Source organism: Ambystoma mexicanum, chromosome 11, assembly GCF_040938575.1.
Source record: "Ambystoma mexicanum isolate Mex_15411 chromosome 11, UKY_AmexF1_1, whole genome shotgun sequence".
In the NCBI taxonomy this organism is placed as follows: domain Eukaryota; kingdom Metazoa; phylum Chordata; class Amphibia; order Caudata; family Ambystomatidae; genus Ambystoma; species Ambystoma mexicanum.
The window spans coordinates 423,179,924-423,199,722 of NC_090934.1; positions in this window are offsets into that span (position 1 = coordinate 423,179,924).

A 19,799-nucleotide genomic window follows, 5' to 3' on the forward strand; every position below is an offset into this window, starting at 1 on the left:
TGAGGTTACACTTGCCTCGACCCCTAAGGAGGGTGTTGTGGAGTTGGCTCGCCTCCCTAGGCTCACAGGTGGGGCTCCGCCTTATGGAGAAGGGACCAATTCCCTGGATTCATCATGGTACCATACTCAAACTTTATATATATTTATATAGCATGGGTGGGGTATATTTAACTTAGAAATGGGTGTGTCCTCCCTGAAAATTACCTACTCTGATGAATTCACGATTTTCTGTGGGTGATGAGTCACCACTCCAAAATCAATTTTCTGAAAAAATCATATAGAAAGCTTTAGGGTGTACAATTAGTTCTAAAGACAAATAGATATTTCAGTACCTCCAATGCGATGTCTGCCACATTACACAAAAGTTTTTGCAGCATCACTGAAGCAGAGCCTGACAAAGTTGGCCACCAACCTACTGGGAAATATGGCAATACTTTTCACTTCCCCCTACCCAAGACAATGGGACCAAACGAAATAGTGCCATTGGGTTTGGAGGATGGAAGCTTTCCCTGCAACTATCTGCCCCTTTACACCATTCACTTGGGTTATAGATGCTCCAGGGTTTAAACTCACCAAATACCAGACTTGCAACCTGATCACCCTCCCCCTACTTCCAAGCACGCCAGAGCATAAGCATATGCATGTAGCACATTGCAAACACCAAAATGAATACAAAATAAATAAACCCCTTTGCTGCATGTATGAGGATTTCATGATGGTGTTCCTTTCATTTCCTAAATCAGCCTGGTGACCTGACTCCATGTTGTTAGGATCACATGTATCCATTGCTGACGTTGCAGCCAACAACGCTTTTTACCATTATATGAATGTTGGCCTACATATTCCAGAATTCAAATTGACATTGATTAAAATGCTGGCTAATAATATTCCCAGTGCTTGGGGCAGTGCTTGGGGCAGCACTGTATGACCAACAGGCTGCTAAGTGGTGAAGGGGGCGCAGAGCCGGCCACAAGCATGTCTGGACTCATTGCCCAAGAGTTTAGGTGTGGGGCTCCACCAGAGGCCTGTACTGACTGGTGATCACAACACCAATGAGCAGGGGAAGCATTGCAGAGGATGAAATGATAATAATAATACTGTAGCACCACCACTATCACTGGAAATCCAGTCCGGAGCACTTAGTAACAGGTGTCGGTAATTACCATTGTTATTACTCACCCTCAGAAGGAAGGGGGAAGGCTTCAGTCAGCCTCCTCATCGGAGACGTACTTGCTATGTGTAGTTTGAACTGCTCCTCCATAACCAATGGCAGACATTGACGGCAAGGGGGCAAGTAGCGCTGAGCTTTGTAGTGAAGGAGACTTCCCCCCGCGCTGCACTCAGAGGTTGGGAGGTGGTGGCCACAACATGGTTAGTGTGGCAGAGGCTTAGTTATCCTGAAAGGTCGTCAGGTCTGCCATTCTGCTGTGAGGTGTGGGGTGGAGGGAGTTTTGAGGGTACGCGGTGCTTTCCAGGGGGGAGCTGTGGTGAAACAGACCTGTAGAGCACTGGAGTGTGGCTACTACAGCATGAAAGGGAAGCATGCTTCTGGCACCTAGGGGATAATAGTCCCCATGTGGTAGAGAGCCACAGAGCCCTGGCTTCCTGAAGACCCAAGACCCATGGAAAGGGCTTTAATGTGGACCTGACAACAAAGTTCAGATGCAGCAACTCCCATGAACCAATGGTTTATTCCAAAGCCCATGGTACCTGATGAAAATGCAGATGGTGTCAAGCTCAAGCGGACACCCAGCAGGTGTGTGTCCTTACGGAGGGCCAGAGGGCCAGGTTGCTCATTCTAATGCTGGCAGGTGGCATTGGAGGGACTGACAGTGACAAATCTGCCAGTGGTCAATTATCTTCAAGACACAGGTTACCCACCTGATGTGCACATGTCGTGGAGATACAGTGTTTTTGTGACCTTGAAAACTCGTGCTATGCATGCACTATACTGGCTAACCTGCTACAAAGTTACTACATTTTGGGAAGAGACATCACCCTGGGCATGAGTAGGCGGCCAGTGTGTACTGTGAGAATGCGTGTGAATGAAAAGCGAAGAGAGAACAATTGGGGTATCAGGCACTCTTCTTGGGACCCAGAGAAATTATCCCAATGTGTATCATCGATCAAGAATCAAGAAAACATCAAGAAAGCCACTGGTAGAACTCTGCAGACGAAGAGAGCCTGACGTGGGCTGTGCTTTAGAGGAACCTTATCAACCCAGAAAATCCAAAGATGGATCAACATGGGCAAGAGTTGTCATGGTGACGAGAAGGTCCACAGATTGTTCCCCATGTGAGAAAAGAATGAGGGTTTGGCTTCGTTATGGAAAGACTATGAAAGAAGCATATTTTGAAGGTAGGCACTTGTCACCTGGTTCACTTTTACCTTCTTTGATGTGCACTGATCATCGTTCTACTCGTTAGGGGCTATATCAGATCTGTGTGGAAGTAGTCGCCAAGCTCAGGGGCTTGTAGTTTGCTCATTAGTGCCTTACTGTTACTTATCTGCTTGAACCTGTTAGCTGATGTCAAATGGTTACACTGAGTTGGAAACCAGGGAGAATCTGTGATGCATTACTTTTTTATCTGCCTGAGCAAGTTGCGGATCTCACTCAATTTCTTTCACTCATGCAGAACAAGGACTTGATGGTGACCAGGGAAGACATATTGTCACATACTTTATTTTAAGAAACCTGCACTGATGGTCTAAACTTTAACGTATGTTTTTTTAAACTCGGTCATGATAAGATTACAGCTCGCCATCTTTGAGTTAAGGCCCTCTAGGCCTGGAGTTGGACAACCCTACACCGGCGATGCCTTGAGGCCAACATAACGGCAACGGAGGTTTCCATGAAATGTCCATTTTGGGTGATAAAAAAACGAGCACTATGTCAAGAGCCACAAATTTCAGGTGGGGCAAATATTGTCATTAAAACCAGGAAGTGAGAAGCAGATAGCCATAGGTCTCAACGAGAACAGTGTCAGGCGAGTGTAGCTCGCCAGTCCTGCTGTTATCCAGTGCATTCTGTTACTGCCGGTTTGCTTCTTCCAGGACTATAAGCTCCAGGATACAAAGAAAGAACTGGAATGACTGAGCGACATCTACCCTGCTTTCCAGCACAGAAACATACCTGCTGCAACCCTGCGTCTCTTCTGTCCTGTTTCAGGTAAACAGACACAGTTGTAACGCTGTCTCGCTCTTTTGTAAATCTTGCTGTCTGCATTGCTCCTTTTTTTGGTGGCTGTTCTATGACACACACTAAATTGTAGGCCTGTCCATGCTAGTGGAGGGCCCTCCCATGAACCTCCAGGTCACGTCGGGCACTGGAGGCATTCCTTTCAGCAATGAGCACCACAGCCGGAGCGAAGACAGGCCGCGCTTCCCATTCTGTGGTCAACATCCTGGGTGCGGCCACTCGAGGGACAGTGGGGCTGAAAACCAGTGGCTCCAGTCAGTGCCCAGACAGAGCAGTTCGGAACCACAAGCAAGAGAGTGGCCAAAAGGGAGGCACAGAGCAGTTCCCTACCCTCCTTTCATGTTTATTTTCCCTCTTTCTGGCATTTTCATCTTTTTGAGTTTTTTCCATTGTGTCTTTATTGCCCCCACTTTGACCCAAATACTTCTCTGGGAATCCGCTCGTGCGAATTAACAATACTAATACCAATGATGGTGCATGCAAATAAAACACAGAGACATCCAGTGGCATGTGTCTCTTCTTCTAATCATTAACTATAACTGGCGCGAAAGCGGTAACTCCGCCCTTTCCCTTTACGTGGGTCCAACCCATGATAAACATAAACAATAGAAAGGGGACAGGGTGCCTGTCCTTTACACACATAACAGACACCGAGGGGGGACGTTACATCTTCATTCCTCTCCCTGCCCTTTCAGTCCTCCCTTCATATTTCCCCTCCATCCAGTGATTGGCCCCTCTGGAAGGGATGGATCTGGAATAAAAGTAGAGTTATTATGCCAATTCAGTGATGTGCTTCTCTCTAGAGGTGTGTACACGGGATGTATAAAGTGCAAGCCTAGCTGGGAAGCAAGGGAGTCCTGCACATAGGGGACACACCAAGAGGGTTACCAGTAAAGGTGTGGGGCAAGCAGAGGGGCTGGGATGAGAAGGGGGTGTAGGGAAGGGATGGAATTCAGAGGGGGAGAAATAGGGTTGCATGGAGCGATCAGCGATTGTGGAGATGTTCTTTGTGTAACCTCTTGGAGTCTTGGAATTGTTCCATTGACGCAGTGTGACACCTTTTCAGACAAGAGGAACTCCCCGTCGGGATAAGGCTATTGGGATCGACTTACAAGTAAAGGGAAACGCAATGTGCTCCAGACAACAACGCTAGACGGGCATGCGGAAAAGGAGCAAAGGACGCGTCTGAAGAAGCGTAATAGCCTTATTTATAGTAAGTGTAAATTGCATGCAGGAAACCACCTACGTTAGCACTTAACATGCTCTGGGGTCCCTGTGTGCAATTTGAGTGGAGGCGGAGATGGGAAGGGAAGAGTTAAAGCGAGTCAAACAGTTCTATGTGATTTCATCGAGGAGCTTTCGTCGAATCCAAATCATCCATACAATTCTTTTTTTCTTTTAAGCCATTTGGTCACAAATAAATGGTTGGGGAGACACCGCCGCAGCTACCACTTGCCCCCCCCTTAATTATTACACTTACCCTTACCCACCCCCACATATATTTGTGGCCAAATTCTGCAGACAAAAATTAGATGAATTTGGATTTGGCCAAGTCTTCTGAGTTGAAACCTGCGTATCCCAGTCAAACTAGCCTTTAATCTTTCATTTCCCCCTCCATCTCGTGAAACGTTGAACGCCACCTGCAAATAGGCTTTGCAGGCGGCATTTGTAAAGGGTGTCTTATGGAATCCACTTGGTTTTAACAAGTTATAAAAACCGAGGCATGTTTCATAAGAATCCATTTATTGTCCGCCTGCATGAAAATCTCTGCCCGCTAAAACAGCTTGAAAATGGGCTGATGGGTTAAATGGAGGCATAAAAGCAACATTCATTGATTTTACGCCTCCATTTAACACACCATTAAGTTCAAAATAGTGGGGTACGTGTCTACGACACCTTAAAGCTTTTTCAAAGTCTTTCCCCACAAGTTATGTTACGTTATGTTGATTTGTACCGCGCACCGCTACCACCCAGGGGCAGTCTCCAGGCTCTCGCGTGGCTCTGCAAGAGAGGGGTTGGGGAGGTTAGTGGGGCTAGGGTGAGATGATAGGTTTAGAAAGAGGAGGAACTGGCATCTGTGAGTGTTGTTTTGCATGTGGTAGTTTGTGCCAGAGGCCTCGTGCGTTGTAACCATATGGGTAAGATTAACTGCTTCGGGTGTGTGGTTGTGTTTTTTGTTGGTTTTAGTGTGTTGTGTGGGTTATGTTGAGTTAGATTGTGTACACTGGTTAGAGAGTGTCCATAATGGATCCAGAGTCACAGGTGGCCGTGGCAGTAAGTTAATCTGGAATCTTGGTGTGTAATTGTGATGGTTTTGTGGACTGTGTGGGTGGTTCACTCTAGGTGTGCTTCAGCATCTGGAGATGTTGGGTGTGAACGTGGTGTGGATTCTCTGTTTGTTAATGTGTAGTGTGGCTATTCCAGGGTCTGGTGTAGTGGCTTCAATTATGTTTGAGGAGCAGGAAGGGAAAAAAATGGGTTAGTAAATCGTTCGGTTTGTTGGAGCTTCTGGGGCGGCTCTTTGGTTGCCGCTTGACGGTATCTAGCCAGGTTCTTGTTTGTGTTTTTTGGCCCATCTAGTCTCCTCCCAGGTTGTTTGTCTGTGGGGTTGTTGTTGTTGTCCCTCCGGGTTTTTCATTGTCTGCTGAATAGCCAGGTTCTGAGCCGTTTCCTGAAGGTGATGTGGTCTTCTGTGATTCTATTTATTTTGGGCATGTTGTTCCAGATGTTATATAGATGTGAGAACGCTGTTCCGCTAAAGTTCCTTTTTTCGTAGTGTTTTGCCTCTATTTGTATGTCGTTACTGGATTTTAGTTCCCTTCTTGGGCGATACCAGCTAATCTTGTCTTGGAGAGATTCCGCTCCTTGTCTGTGGAAGGCCTTGTGGTCAATGCAGAGTGCTTTGAATTTGATGCACTTTTTTTTTACTGGTAACCACTGTAGGCTTTTCAGTGCTTTAGTAAGGTGGTCTCTTCTGTTTAGTCTTAAAAGTATCCTGGCTGCTGTATTTTGCACCCTTTAGAGTTTCTTGGTAAGTCTTTCCGGCATTCTTAGGTAGAGGCTGCTTGCATAGTCAATTCTTGTGAGTACCAGGTATATGATTGTGAGGATTCTGTGGGGGAAGGAGAGGTAGGGGAATAATCTTCTGAGCAGTCGTAGGAGGAAGAAGCATTTCTTGTTGATTGTGTTAACTTGCGGTTCCAGTGATAGTCCGTTGTCCATGAGTATTCCTAGGTTATTCACTACATCAGTAGTCTCTGGTTGCATTCCCATGCCGATCGGTCAGTCCAGTTGTGGGTTCTCTCTGTCGAATTCTGCCACTGAGAACATTATTTCTGCCGGGTAGTTTAAGGTTGTTCGTTGTCATCCAATTGTAGATGTCTGTGAAGCGTTGTTGAGGCTGTTATTTTGTTTCTGGGTTCTGTTCGTTTTCACAATCAGTTGAGTGTCGTCTGCGTAGTTGTAGGCCGTAAATCCATGGGTTTCAATGATTTTCATCAGTGGGCACTTGTAGATGTTGAAAAGCAGCGGGGAGAGGCTAGACCATGTGGGACTCCACAGGATATATTTTTGGTGTTTGAGGTGAATAGTGGTAGGTAGGTTTTTTTGGTTTGGTTTGTTAGGAATGAGGTAAGCCACTGTTGTGCGAATTCCTGTATGCCACATTCCATCAATCTTTTTATTAGTGTTGCATGGCTGATTGTGTCAAAAGCTGCTGCTATCTGATATGTCCAATAGTATGAGGGCTAATAAGGCAACGTCGTCTGCGTTTTCTTTTGGTCGTCGCATATCGATAGAAGTGCTGATTCTGTTCATCTCATTGGTCTGAAGCCAACTTGAGACTGGTCAAGCATTCTGTTTGTTTCGACGTATTTAAGAAGTATTTTATACACGTGGTTCTACAGGATCTTTGCTGGGTAAGACAGGTTGGATATCGGTCTGTAGTTGCTCGAGTCTTCTGCACTTTCTGATTCCTTTTTTATCAGTGGTCTAATGTATACTGATTTGAAGGAGGATGGGACTATTCCTCTTTAGAGTGATAGATTCATTAGGTTTCAGAAGTGTGTCGCAGGAGGTTCTGTGGTTGACGATTCCTTTGAGGATGTCAGGTGGGCAGGTGTCCCTTGGGGATTCTGCAAGGTTGGTGTCCTCGACCAGTGTGGTGAAGGTTTCTTCTGTGATTGGTTCTAGGCAGGTGAGTTTTGCTGTAGTTTGCATTTCACCCGGTGTCTGTGGTCCGGCAGTCATGGTTGTGTTTGCCCGTGCTAGGTTGATGGTCACCTGAATTGTGTCTACTTTTGCTCTGACGTGGTTGGTAATGTTGTCACAAAGTGCTTGTGTTGGGGGGATGAAGTTCTTGCAGGAAGAATGTTTTTTTATCTCTTTGATGATTTAGAAGAGTTCTTTCTCTGGATTACTTGCCCGTTCTATTTTTGTGGCATAGTAGAACTAGATTACTTTGAGCACTGTTGATTTGTATAGTCGGTGTATTGTTCTCTCCATTTTATTCCATTTTGCAGGGATTTTTTGTAGCTCTTTCAGTTCTTCTGTGAACCATTTTGCTGCCGGTTCTTTTAGTGTTGCTTTGAATGTTTTAACTGGTGCAAGTTGGTCAAGGGCTTTGATGATCCAATTGTTGATTGTGTCTTACGCTGTGTCTATGGTTGTTTCGGTAGGTTCTTTTTCGCTAGGTTCTTCCAGTTTCTTTTCTTGCTGGTATGGCAGGTTTGGGATGTGATGTAGAATGGTATTAATTAGTAGTCGCTCCATACCATATGGTATGGGTGGCGCGGATGTGTACAGACCTCCCCTGCAGAAAATTGCATCCCGGGTGTTTCCAGCATTGTGGGTGGATCCATTTACTATTTGTTTTAAATGCAAAGTTTCTAGGAGAGCGCAGAGTGAGTTTGCTGTGGACTCGTTTTCTTTTTCGAACCATATGTTGAAGTCTTCCAGTATGACAAGGTGGTCATGGTGGGTTGATAGCATGTCGTCTGCGTCTGCTAGTTTCGTTGCAATGTTTGGGTTATAAGAAGGTGGTCTGTAGATCAGGAGGAATAACCTGATATATGGACGTAATGCATCAGACAAAATATCAACCGTGACTTGTGAGCATAGATCTAAAAGACTGTAAAGGGCCTTGTGCACTTAATATGCTTCAAAGCCCTACATTATTTTCCACATATTGGGAAACACTGGCCCTCAATCCGAGTTTGGAGGTAAGGGAACAGCGATTCCGGTAAAGGAATAGATTACCGCTATGGAATATTCTGACCAGCCCGACTGCTATTAGCGGGATCGTAAAGTACAATGCCGTTAATAGCGGTCAGGGCGCGCGCGCGCCCCACCATGCCGGCATTAGCGGCATGCCGTAAACTGGAGTAGATCACAAGTGAAGCAGACATGCAAATAACAGCCTCATGAAGGCGGAAAAAGTGCTTACCGGCATGCCGTAAATACTGGCATTGCCGACCTACCGTAAAATGCCCTGAGCAGTGTTCACAACTGCCACAGGTGCACACAATCAGCACAGGTGGAGGCAATGGAGTCAGGCCCAGTACAAAAGGAGCACACCCACACATCACACCCCCTCCCACATCAAGATAATTCCAATAGTAGTAGCATTACTGGTGCTGGAGGACATGCTTGCATTGCCACAAAATCAACAATAACAACAACAGCCACCACCACAGAGGAGACGCAGGAGGAGAAGGAGGGTGAGACAGGCCCAGCATGCCCCACCAGTGCACCCATCGTCACCACGCCGGCAGTCCCCAATCCCTCGCATCAGAGCCATTTGTTTCAACCTAAGCCCTGAGCAGATCCACACCCTGTACCGTCTGGACCGGGACACCATCACCACCATAGTGGACCTGGTACACGATGACATAGTGAGCCTCATTGAAATACGCACCGCCATCCCCCTGCTACTGAAGGTAGGGTCTGTGTTCCACCTCCTTGCCACACGCACCTACCAGCACACAGTGGGGCACATGCATGGCATATCACAACCCTTATTTCCTCGGATTCTGAACCAAGTGCTGGATGCCCTCCTCAAGCACACAAGGGACTACATATCCCTACATATCCCTACCATGGATTCCCCCGGAGATATTTGATACAAATGTTGGCTTCCATGCACTGGCAGGCATGCCAAATTGTGTAGGTGCCCTCGACTGCACCCACGTAGAGTTGGTGGTCCCGCATGCCATGGAGGTGGTGTACCGCAACCGCAGGTAATACCACTCCATCAATGTGCAGATGGAATGTGACTCCAGCAAGATCACCACACATTGTCGTGCCCAATATCCTGGATCCACACATGATGCCATGCTGCTGTGGAATTCCTTGCTACCCCACCACATGGAGCGACGTGCCTGTCTGCTCGGTAAGTTGCCTGACAGGCCCATGGCAGTGCAGTTGGGGGGTGTGATTGGTGGGTGAGTGGAGACAGCACATACAGCATAACACTGTGGCCCTACATTTTCCGACCTGAACCAAACCCAACAATGCCTTACATCAGACCAATGGTTCAAACCGATACGCCATACGTAGAAGCAGGCCACATCCCTCAACGCGTCCACTGCACATCAACTGAGCATACCCTCTGCGACACAATCCAGCAACATGCAATGAGTATGCCTAACGCACATGAAGGCAGCAAAGCACAATACAGGACATCTGCAAGAGCATGCAAGGGAACACCCTGAAACATGTGGACTATGCAATCCACACCTGCGACCATTGTCCAGCACACAATGCGACAAATGTACCTGTATGCATACACCCAGGGACCTGTGCATATGAACACCAAATAGCTGAACACCAAATAGCTGCAGCCATGACAGTGATTACTACATGTGTAATGCCACAAATTGAGTCGCGTGTACCTCATTGTGCCCCCAGGGAGTGCTGTGGTGTGTGCCCCATGGATGGTGTCCCCTCAGTGTCCTCCGACATGCATTGCCCCGCCTTGTCAGCCTCGTCCTGTTGGACATCATCCTCTACAGTATCTCTTGCAGATTGGGCCACCTCCCCTGGGTCACTAGTGGCCGGTGACTGAGGTGCATCACCATTGCTAGACGTTGCTGTACCCTCCTCGTCCCCATGTGTTGGCTGCAGTGGTGCAGGGGCCATTTGGTCTGTGGGATTGGGAGCCGGAGTGGCTTGTAGTAGGTGTGCAGTGATGGCACCCAATTTCCCAGGCCGGTGCTCATTCCCTTGTGTCGGGGGTGGATGCTCCTCAGGTCCTATGGCCTGTGAAACCTGTTTACCAGACTACTGTGGCATGGGGGTGGTTGTTTTCATCCTCCTAGCCCTTGACGTGGATGGCCTGGTGCCATCATCTTCCCCTCTGCTTCTGCCTGGTGCTGTTGGCTTTGTTTCTGGGGTGGGCCTGTCATCGCTGTCTGATACTGTGCCTGTGTGGGATGGAGAGGCAGGGCATGAGTCATGGGTGTAGGGACATCCAACATATATTGATCTAGGTACATTCTGGATCCTGTGCATTGCTGTCTGCATGTTGGAGGGGCAGACATGGTGCTTACAGGTGTGTGGTGCAGTGTCTGTGCATCCTTCTAGTGCATCCATGTTGTGCGTGCATTTTGCTTCTTGTATTATGGGTGTGTAGTGGATTGCGTGTGGTGTACATGCCTCAGGGTGTGCGTTCCATGTGATGTGTCTCCAGGGCTCCGGTGGTGGAGCTGTATGCACCATGCAGTGGGATGTGACACTGATGGGGCCTGCTTCTCTGCAGTGCTGCATGTGTGTGTCTGCGTGCTGGTGTTACTTGTGTTTGGAATTCGACGCTGGTGGTTTGTGTCATTGGGGTTGGTTGTGTGTGTCTGTGACAGGGGTGTGGCATATCTGTAGGGCAGTCATTAGGTGGGCGGTGATGGGCAATGTACTTGCTGTCATCAACTTGCCATTTGGACTCAGCCATTGAATTTGTGTTGGTTGTGTGTGTTCACCTTTGTGTAGTGCAAAGCTCACTCACCTCTTCTGTGGCCTCCATGTGTAACAGGGAGCAGCACGTTACCTCCCACCGTGCTATCTTGATGGGCGTGGATGGTTCAGGTCCTGTTGCCTGGGCCTGCTGACGGCTGGCAGTCAGTATGTTTCAGACACGCAGCCGCAGGTCGTCCCACCTTTTCCGGCATTATTTTGTGTTGCGTGTGGTTGTCCCCACTGCGGACACCTTCGGGGCCACCTCCTCCCAGATCTGTTTCTTCATCATTTGTGTTGCACGGCGCAGGTCTGTGCTGAACACCACATCTGCATGCTGGGCCAGGGTGTCAACCAGCATGTTAAGCTCCTTGTCGCAGAAACGTTGTTTGCGCAGACGAGGTGTGCCTTTGAGGGTGGACCGTGTAATTTTCTGACAGGCTGGGATCTCAGTTTTGCATTTCAGTGCCTGTAGCCATGGGATTGCAATGGATTGTGATTTTAAAGATGGCCGATGTGCACTTTCCCATTCCGGCGTGATGACGTTACTTCCGGTTCCGCCTATTAGCGGGCACCGCTATTAGAGAGTACCTCTAATAGCGGTGCCCGCTAATGCCATATCCATTGATGCCGGTAGTGCTATCTGCAGTTTCCATGATGCCGCTAAGGGCCATTTTCGGGTCTTTAGCGGCATGCCGGTAATGTCCTTACCAGCATGGCGCAAACCTCGTGCCCATGAAGTCGTAATATCCCTCTATTAGCAGACTCTTACCTACACGGACACAGTATTTGCACCATGCCGGTAAGGGCAGTTACTTACCTCCAAACTCGGAATGAGGGCCACTGTCACTCAGTGAGATTGACTGACACCCACTGAGTAACAATGTTGCCCTTTGATAAAGACGGTTGTTTTGCACTGCACTGTAGAATACTGACTGCCACAGCAGCATTAAAGGATAAGTGGGAGCTTCATTTCATTGGGTCGTTGGAGCAGCTGCACCCTGAAAACAAGTATGGCATAGTGCTAGTGGAATACTCGTCACAATAAACATGACTGAATTTGATTCAATTGATGATTAAAGCTCTGCAGGACATATTCCATTGAGAAGGATACCCCAAGGAGCTAAAGTCTGACAGCAGAGCTCCACTTACATCTCACAAGATGAGACAGTACTTGGAAGATCACAACATAAAGCACAGCATCGCAGTGGTGTACCAACCCCAGGACAATGGACAAATTGAGCATGTCAACATGGTCTTGAAGGAAAAAGAAGAAGTAACCACTTTAAAAGCCATAGAGGAACACAAATTCAACCCTAACTCAATAACTGGGGCAAGCCCATTTCGGATGATGCAGTGGAGCAGAACATGCTCTAGATAAATAGCCAATTGATACCTACGATGGAAAATATAACACATAATGACACACAAGTCGAAATGGGTGGATATACGCTAAGTGCTTGCTTCTGATATGTGGCAAGCCTGTGCTTCTCAAGTTTAAATCCTACCAGTTGTGACTCAGCCCTTTTTACCTTCCGAGGTCGATAAATTGGACAACATTAAATTGAGGATTAGCAGCTAGCATTACAATGTTTCATAGTTGGCGGAATCTGACATGGATCACTATAAAGAATACAGATATTATTCTTACTTTAAAGGATGAGACAGAAATAAGATGCAAGGATGGAGAGGTGTGACAACAAATATTCTGTTCCTGCACAATCACTGCCACAAAAACAAATCTAGTGAAGATCAAGATATTTAACAAAGACAAGGATACTGTATGCAACTATGGGTCTCCTATCTACGATCTTTCTCCTAAATCTGTTGTTGCCAACATATTATCCCAGTACACTCCACCCATGGAAATCCTCTATAGAACATTGTTATGACTTATACACACTCACAAAACATACTCCCCCAATTGACAAAAAGAAACTTTAAATAATCATCTCTTTTCAAAACATGTGAATTTTTCAATTTCATTTCTCCACACTTGTTGTGTGGGTGTAAGTTTTAGATTTCAACTACAATTACAAAAATCTAGCATTTAGTAAAAGTAAACATTTAAATATAAATATATCCAGCCCTGTTCAAAAACTTAGCCTTTAACATTTACTCCTTTCCAAAACATGTCTTTTTTTTATATACATATCTCATCGTCCACATCAAAATTTGGTTCACAACAACAATGATCAACATAGTGTTCTTATAGCCAATTGTTGTTTTGCCGATGCATTTCGGATATCTGTGCTATCCTTCTTCCTGGGCTAATTTGATGTGTTTTCCTAGTTTCTCTTCATATTCATTTGTATTCTATAAGAAAGCACAATTTACCACAATCAGCACTCATTCTCACTAATAGTAGTTAGAAATAAACTAATCTATATAGTTATATGCCGCTGACTTCAACATGTCCCAGGTGTGTCTTCCTTTTCAGTGTCTAAATAAATGGATACATTAAAAATGAAAAGGCTAAAATTACAGACCAACTAATAAAGTGAACCAGTATCTACCCATAAATTATGTCACTAACATCTGTTTGTTGCTACATGACTTACCTGACTGCAAGTCAGCTGATATATGAACTCTGACAATGTATTTTCCGATCTGGAATCCCACAGTGTTCCTATGGGAACAACGGTTCCATTAGTAAATCAAGTGTGGTGTTCACTCAGCAGGTATCACCTGCATGTATTTTATTAGCACGCAACTGCTCTTCTTGCATAACTGACTCACAGTGTTTCCAATTATTTCTTTAGGGATTTCACAAAGGGGCGAAGAGGCATCCTGCCGGCGAAACCGGTCGGGTGCCCCGCGTCCACTTTTGTTACTCCATTGAAACCTTAGCTGGGAGCTCGGCGCAGTAAGCCCTCTAACCCAGCGGCCCTCTTTCTCTAGTATAATTCTCCGAAGACTGTAATGCAGCTGTTTTATGTCTAGTATGAATTTCTGCAGGAAAGTGAAACTACAAATGACCCCAGGTCTCTCCATATAAAAGAGGAACTCTTGCTAGCATTATATTAAATTTAAGACAAAATGTGCTACCCGTTCGTATCCCCGCACTGAAGTGTGGACATAAACAGAGTAGTTACCGTGGTCAAGGTGCACTGTTTACTCTAGCTTCCGTACTCAGATTCCCATTAATTACACTCATAAAGCGTGTCACGTATTTAAGATCATGGATGCTACCCTTCAATCTCTCTGCACCAGAGCGCGGACAGAAACAAGATGGTCTCCATGGTAACTGTAATCCATTTCCTCGTGTTTTGGGATTCTAATTCCCATCTTTTACATTCATATTGTGTGCTCACAAAAAATGCATTCAAGAGCAAGCACAGTGCATTTGGTACCTGCTGTGCCATTATTACACATGCAAGTGGGATCCCAACTCCCACACATATTCTAATATATATTAAGACTGGTTAACTTCAAAATCCCCATTTTCCCATTTATACTTATGTGTACAATCCGCTTATTGTGTACAATCACATTTTTCTTATGTACATAACTACATTCATTATTCCTTCTTAATGCAAAAGTCAGTGAGGTTTATGGGATAACCCATTCACAGTCTTGTCTCTCACAAATCATTGGTTTCAGTACCTCAGTTGTATCTTAGCCATTAGGGGGCTTCCGACATATCTACCAATCATTATGTTTCGAGACATATTCAATTCTCTTAAGGCGCAATACCTTATACCTCTTACACTCTTCATTTCATCCCATCTGCATCCTTTCTCCCGGAACAGAGCCCTAGTCACAATCTAACTTGATTCCAATCCCAGATCCTATCTGAGATACCACAGTGTCAACCAAAGACAGCAGAACATGTAATGTCGAACTAGTAGACTTGGACACAAAAGAAAATTCATGAAAGACACATGTCGCATCCTACAGGCAAAAAGAAGACATACTGCTAAATGTAGATGGAAAAGTAGAAGAAATTACTATAGTAGACCATATGAAAGTTGTGTGTAGTACTCACGACTGACTCTGTCTCTGAATCCCAGAGAAGCGAAGGAGCAACTGACGCACATGCACGCATCATGACACGAGTGCTGTCCCTGACATCTTCAATCAACAGAAGGTCTTCTCTTGCCGTGCATAAGAATCGTTATACCAGAGTCACTGGACGACTAAGTAGTCAATCCTGCTACTTCACAAGGGCACCAAGGAGTTGTTAGGAAAAAGACCTGGCTTAAAGAAAAGGTGGGTTTTTCCAACATCAAGAGGAAGATCGAAACAGTCATATCAACCTGTGTCATGTGCCAGATTATGTGCCAGTGGACAGGAACCAGCAAAGTACCCCTACCTATCAGCTCACAAGAAGACAGAGACAAACCATGGTACACATTAAGCCCCTATTTTTGCTCCATGACCAATGGAAGTTATGGGCTAGTCTGGGTTGATAACTTGTCATGGTATCCAGAGGTACAAATCTCACACTCTTTTTTTATTTTGATTTTTTTATTATGTCCATTTATGGCTTTCACAAGAAAACCTTTTGCACAAAATGCATTTATACTTATTTATTTATGTATTTATTTATTTGGCATTTGTAGAGCTCTCCGAACCCAGGGGCATCTGTACGCTGATTACATACAGGTCATGGTGGCAAAGCAGGTGGTCAGGCAGATCGCTCATAGGTCTAGGAGCTGGTAACAGACAAGCACAACCCAGACCCATGGCGTTATCACTTACATGCATGGAGGGTTACTTACAGTAGATCCCTCATAAGTCTAGAAGCTAGTTACAGGCGAGCGCTCATAAGTCTAGGAGCTGGTTACAGATGAGCGCAGCCCAGACCCATGGTGTTATCACTTACATGCATGGCGGGTTACCTTACAGTAGATCGCTCATAAGTCTAGAAGCTGCTTACAGGCGAGCGCTCATAAGTCTAGGAGCTGGTTACAGATGAGCACAGCCCAGACCCATGGTGTTATCACTTACATGTATGGAGGGTTACTTTACACTAGGGCATGGTGGCAAACAGGGCATTACAGATCTTACGTGAATAACCATGTCTTGAGGCTTTTATGGAAGGTCCAGAAGGATGACTCTGATCTTAGAGCTGGTGGGAGTGTGTTTCAGTGTTAGCTGGCACCACTGGGAAGGTGTGTCCACCAGCCTTTTGTTTCTTGAAACTGGGGACGAGGAGGGAGTGTGAGTGGGCAGCCCGGGTGGGTCTGATGGATTTTGATTTGGTGAACATGCAGGATAGGAATAGAGGGGCAGTTTTGGCCAGACATTTATGAGTAGGTGAAAGGGTTTTGAACACAATGCAATCTTGCACCCAAAGCCAATAGGCATTCCATCTGGCAGTCGAGATGTGCTCTTTTTTTGGGATATTCAGGGCTGATCTTAAGGCATTGTTTTGTATTACCTGGAGTTTATTGTTGTTGTGGGCGGTCGATCCTGCAAAGAAGGTGTTGCAGTAGTCAATTCTTGAAAGGATCAACACTCTGGCTAATGTGATGTAACTCTCGGTAGTCAGGAAGGGTCTGCAGGCATTGATAGATTTCGTCATGAAAGCTACCGCTGATGCGATAGCGTTTACTTGCCTTATTAGGGAGAGTGAGGAGTTCAGGTAGACCCCCAGGGTTTTCACTTCTTTGGAAACTGGAATCAGGTTCACTTCAATGACGAAGGATTTGTAGTTGTCCTCTCGTTTGTTCAGTCAAGTTTGAGAGCCCACTAGGAGAAGTTCTGTTTTCTCATCATTAAGGCAATGTCTGTATTTATTTATTTGCATTTTTAAAGCACTCACACAGCCCGCAGGCATCGAGGCCATGTTACAGTAATTCTTTGTTTTTAGTTGCATCGTTGTTTGTCTTAGTTGCGTATTTATAATGCACTTAAATACCCATAGGTTTCTAAGCGCGGACCCGGGATCGAACCTGTATTGCTTTGTGGCTTCCAAGGCGATCACGTTGCCACTGAGCTATCCTCCTAGGACTGTGTAGTGGGATCCAGGTTTGGATGATTTGCTATATTTTGTTCAGTGCGGTGGTGTCGGCATTGTAGTGGCCCGAGATGGGAATGAGGACCTGGGTGTCATCTGCATAATTTGACATAATACAATACAATGATATAATTTGATATATATCAATATATTATATATTTTATATATTGATATATTGATACACTATGTATTTGATATATGATATAGTTGATATATAATGTGATATAATAAATTTCATAATAATAATTTGATATAATACAAAATAATACAATACAATGATAATGTCAAAATATCAGTATCATAATTTAAACTACATAAAAGATTATGGAATCGAACAATGCATCTAGTAAGAGCTTCATCATAAAACAATGCCAATACAAAGTAAAACCATTCAATGTAAAACCATGCCATGGGGTACACTATCCTACCATCAATGTACACTCAAATTATTTGCTTAGAAGACAAATGGCTTCTTTCCAAATATGAAATGAAGCCGCTGTCATTATTAAAGATTCTGCTGAATAAATATTAGACCAAAATTGATCGGTAGTTATGCTGTTAAAGGAGATTGCAAAGTCTTTATAGCCTTTATAATGATGTGTTTGCATCGATGGACAGGCGGTCAGAATATGGTGGCTGGTTTCAATGCCACTATTGCACAAACGGCAATGTCTATCCTTCAATGGAATACCTCGCCATGCCCCAATATACTTGTATGTGGGAAAACATGTAAGATGCAAATTCATAATATAACCTCTTAGCTCCATTGAACAGTTATTTGTCAAATAAAAGTATGGGGTGTTGGGGAAACAACTCAGAACGTTTCTTGAGATTTTGAGTAGTATCCATACCATCGTTTTTTCTTTTAAAGATTGGAAAACGTGATGGGAATAGCCCATGCAGGGAAAATCAAGGCCAAGTGTCTTCCTATGTTCGAGGCTAGTACACTGTAGCTCGTAAAAGGCTTGGTTGACAGTATTAGTGTGTGTATTTCAAGCAATCGTGTCCCACAGAGATTCTTACATACTACTTAGGGAGGAGCAGTCCTACCTAAACTAGAGCAAATCATCACAAACCATTGTATTCCAAGAGAACTAAAAACTGATAATGGACTTCCGTTTCAAGGCCAAGAATAGAGTTGAACACCTAGGAATCCATCCCACCAGTATCATACCTTTCTGGGCACAAGCCAAATGTGAGGTTCAACACTTCATGCAGACACTAAAAGAAATATTTTGCATGGCTACAAAAGGACATGGCCAACATGGAACAATAAATCTACCAATTCTCTGCAGCTATTGGCATACCTCAAACGGATGCTCACCTGCAACTTTGCAAACACGCAGTCCCGCTGTCATGGCAGTCCTGCACACGCCTCATGATCATTTACCAACATCAACAGTGAGCAGTTGGGAGCCAGACATCGCCATCCCAATGACTGAATGAGCGTGACAAGTCATGCCAATAAACCTGCCGTTGAGATTGGAGCACTGTACTCATCAAAGACATGCATGCCGGAGGTGAGTCAAGTTTGCCATTCGAAGCTACCCCATTCTCCACCAACCCCGGGCAAGAGAGCCTGGTGCTGACAGCAGGTGCAGATGGTTCAATCACCAGAAGCACAGCACATTTCTAGAAGCTTGAAGGACAATTGTTGGTATAGGACCTGAAGCCGAGTCTCACAAACATTGCCAAGGCACTGATGATAAAACCGCCGACAACTTCCAGGCCTACACCGCAAACAGTTTCCCTGCGAGGAAGAATCACATTCATGATGACGTCACGCGCCAAACAGGCTCCCACACCCAATACCAGCACCAATGACTAAGATACCAGGTACAACCTGTGATGAGACCCTAACCCCCTCCGCAAAACTGATTTTAATCATAGCAGGTGAGCATGACGCTCTCTGCTGACAAAGCTAGTTGATGATGATTGGACTCCCTTATTTACATGCTTACTATATTTTGGGAGGGATGTTGTGTATGGGACTCACAAGTGACTCCACATGATACACAGAGAGGTGACATAGACGGCTAGCGGAACTCACTCCCCATGACACGAGCGGTGACCCTGGCACATCACTGGTCACTTTAATAAAGGGCTTCCACCCACGCTCTACTGGGAGAACCAGAATGGGCAGTGAAATCACATGACTGCGACTCAGGTGATCCCGCTCCAGCGGAGGCATACAGTAATACCCTGGGAGACTAGGAGCAAAGGGCCATCAAGGAAGAGAAATACGAGTGAGAACAGTGAGGGAACCTCTAGCAGAATGATGAGCGGAGGGGTCATTGCCATACCTGAAGCCCAACTCCTATTTGCGAGATGGACTTTGAGGAAGAAAAAACAAACGTATAAACTGAGATGGGTCTATATGCTTGAGTAAAGAATCCGTACTTACCTTTCCGATATTTTGTTTACGATGGGATGTATGTGGTGTCCAAGCTTAGTCCTTCCCACGGTTTCCCCATCACCACGCAAAAGGGGCCTTAAAGTGCAGCAGAGCAACAGGGCTTAGAGCAGTGGTCTTCAAACTTTTTTGGCCTAGGCCCCCCCTGAGCAAAGTTTGGGCAGGCCGCCCACCCCCCCCCCCAAAAGTGCCAGATGGACAGTATGTAGAAATCACTATGAACTTTTGCATGCCGTCACCGCACCCTACTCCCAGTACAGACGCTGGGCTCTCCCCAC